The 3,135-nt window shown below is 43.5% G+C and overlaps 1 non-coding gene across 1 annotated transcript; it reads left to right on the top strand.

Moving 5' to 3' along the window:
- The first annotated feature begins 1,272 nt into the window (after positions 1 to 1,272).
- Positions 1,273 to 1,435, top strand: LOC115872161. Its single transcript, XR_004047700.1, has one exon. It is a non-coding gene; the product is annotated as a U1 spliceosomal RNA (small nuclear RNA).
- The last annotated feature ends 1,700 nt before the right edge of the window (positions 1,436 to 3,135 follow it).

Raw genomic sequence — 3,135 nt, 5'->3', positions numbered from 1 at the left:
CCGATTGGGACGCTTGATGGTGCTCTACCAGAACCTTCACCTTCACATAATTGTCTGGCTGCTGCCTCTGTGCACAAGAGTTTCGTTGTGCTGGCTGCTAGAATGAGTATTTCTGTATTTGAAGAGTGAATTAAAATTACAATTACATAGTTACACAACTGGGAGGCTAAACTTGACATAAACAAATGGCTATTCATGGAGCTGTTGTATAGCCATTAAAAAAAAAATACCATTGAGTAGATTCAAACTCATTGAAACCCTATACAGGGTTTCTGAGGCTGTAAATCTTTATGAGATCAGGCAGCCCTGCCTTTCTCCTATGGAGACCCTGGTAGATGTGAACCACTGACGTTTCAGTTAGCAACCCAATGTCTATCTCACACTATCACCCACATAGATACCTTGAAATTTGCTTCCATGTGATAGTAAGCATTCTATAAAAAAGAGCACTTTCACATTGTAAAGACAGCATCAATAAAACCTTCTTAACATGATAAAGAACTTTTAACAAATTAGGTATAAGTTGAATGAGACCAGGTACATTCCTTAACTACTTACAGATCCAGTTTCCTTGACAGCAAAAAAAGGCAATGCATCTACTCTGTAAACAGTGGTCCTCAAATTCTGACATGAATCTTATTATCTAGATGCTTATTGAAAATGCACACTCATATGCCACCCCCAGACATACAGATGCTAACAACCTGCATAGTTAAGAAGCACCTTAGATACCTAGAGTCTAAAGAAAGAAATACTATTGGAAGATTTTTTTAATGAAAAAAAACAAGCGTATTTTCCCTTCACTCTTTATGAATAGTAATTAGTGTTTAGAACTCTTCTCTAAAAGATACAATCTGAGATCTAAAGGTGATAGCTATTTTCCAGATCAATACCAGCTGCCGTAGCTTCAGTTCTAACTCATGGGGAATTAGAATTGTGCTGCGTAGGGTTTGCAGGGACTCCTTTTGGGAAGTAGATCACCAGGTTTTTCTTCTGAGCCACCTCTAGGTGGATTCAAACAGCTAATCTTGAGTTATTAGTTAGCAGCTGAGCACGTAACCATCTATGTCACTACCCAAGGGCTCCAGTTTCAAGACACACTTGGCAAAAAAAAAACCCAAAATGAAACAAACCAAAAAAATGACAGTAACAAGCATCCATGTAGGTATAACGAAAGAAACTGAAAATTAAGTAGTTTGTCTGTACTGGAACGGACCATGCAAGGGGCCAGGCTGATACTCTGCGCTCTTCTTAAAAAGAACAATAGAATCAATACTTACCCGGCAGGGGAGAGACCTGATCACGAAGGTGGTTTTCTCAGGGCGAGGCTCATCCATTGCACTCTGGATGTGCTGACCCCTGCGATTTCCCCAAATATGGGAAACTCGATTGCACAATTTGTGGTAGTGGGGGACTGCGTTCATGCTCTCCCCTGGTGGGGGGGGGGGGGAATGAGCAATAGCCTCAGCATTCCTGCCAAAGCCTTGATCACATCACACACCGGTGACTATACATCATAACGGGTGACCCTGCCACAGCCAGAAAGACAGAGGAAGAAGCCTAGTCTAAAGGTTTACAGTTGTCCACTATACTGGAGGGTAACTTCTTAACCCAATCAAACCTTTACTCTTAGAAAGCTCAAACTTAAGCTATATGAAGAGGGGTATGGAAACCACTCAGATAATCTCAAATCCTTGCTTACCTTTTGTGTGTACAGCCCCACCCCAACTTAACTATTGACCAGAGAGCAAGAAAGCCTAGAGGCTTCTGCAATCCCAGAGCCATAAGTTAGGGACTGATGGATCATGGGAACAGGCATGCTCAGCCCCTTGCCTCCTGGGACAACTTTGAGGCATGATTTACAAACCGGGGTTCCACACCTCACAGGATCAGCTTAAAGGACCTTCCTGAGATTCCCTCCTTGCTTAGCTTCTTACTCCTTCCTTGGCCTGCTTCCTCCAATGCCATCATTTACTTCTCCTGTGTACACTTGTTTTAATAGCTCATCATAATAAATCACAGGAAGCCTCATGTCGGGATCTGCTTCTGGGAAACCAATGAGAAGTCAAGAGATGTGCAAGAGAAGACAGTAAGCAGAAGTCACAATACAGCGGGAGGTTTAAGGAGACACACGGAAAGAGGCCAGGAGAAGAGGAGTCGTGAGCGTGAGAGTGAGCCAAGACCGAACAGTGGAGTCAGCTTCTGGAAAGGACACTGTGTAGGGAGCTGCTGAGGGCAGTGAAGGGAACATGTCAACCTGTTGGCCCAGTAAGATTTTGTGCAGCCACCAGAACTGCTGGGTCTCCTGAAATAACCTGTTTTCTACAAGGTCTAGCTGTGCAACTCCGGAGACACCTTCCTGTCTCTCTCGGTCCTCTGCACATGCAACCTCTCAATAAACTCCATTACCCAGTCACCCAGATAGAGCCCTGTCCTTTGAAAGCTGAATGAGCCTAAGAAACCCACACTATCAAGAGCAGAATTAACACCCCAAATGTGAATGCATTTATAATGTGTCTATGCTTTACATTTTTATAATTAAATCTCCCTTCAGCTCTTTTAAATTTTGCTTTAGTATCAAAATAATCATGTGTCTTGCTAACACTTCCAGCTAATGCAGTCGCCATTCTTCCACCAGTCACTAATTTAGTAACCCACAAAATCCCCTTTAGTGCCTTCGTCAAGTTCGTTCTGTGTAATTCCTGAGTGACATTCTGTCTTAGTTATCTAGTGCTGCTGCACTAGAGAAACCACCAGTGGATGGTTTTAACCGATAGAAACTTGTTTTCTGGAGGTTTGGGAGGCTAGAAGCCGCTTACTAAGCCACTGAGAGTCTCTATTTCAAATTTCCTGCTTTCCGGATACCTGAAATATGAAATAGAATCCCTGGGGACAAAGGTTGGGCTGCTAACCACAAGGCCAAAGTTCAAACCTACTGGTGACTCCGTGGGAGAAACCTGAGGCTTTCCACTCCTGGAAAGAAGCACGGCCCCGAAACAGAAGGGGCAGTTCTCCTCTGTGCTGTAGGGTTGCTGCAAGTCCAACGTGACTGGATGGCAGAGTTTGGGGGGTTGAGGGTGTTGTTTTTTTTTGGGGGGGGAGTTGTTTGTTTGTTGGGTAGTATGAAATAATAAA

The sequence above is a fragment of the Echinops telfairi genome, unplaced genomic scaffold (assembly GCF_000313985.2).
Source record: "Echinops telfairi isolate 266 unplaced genomic scaffold, ASM31398v2 ScPeMD7_7420;HRSCAF=8458, whole genome shotgun sequence".
NCBI classification, from domain to species: domain Eukaryota; kingdom Metazoa; phylum Chordata; class Mammalia; order Afrosoricida; family Tenrecidae; genus Echinops; species Echinops telfairi.
This window is presented reverse-complemented; position numbering and strand designations above follow the sequence as displayed.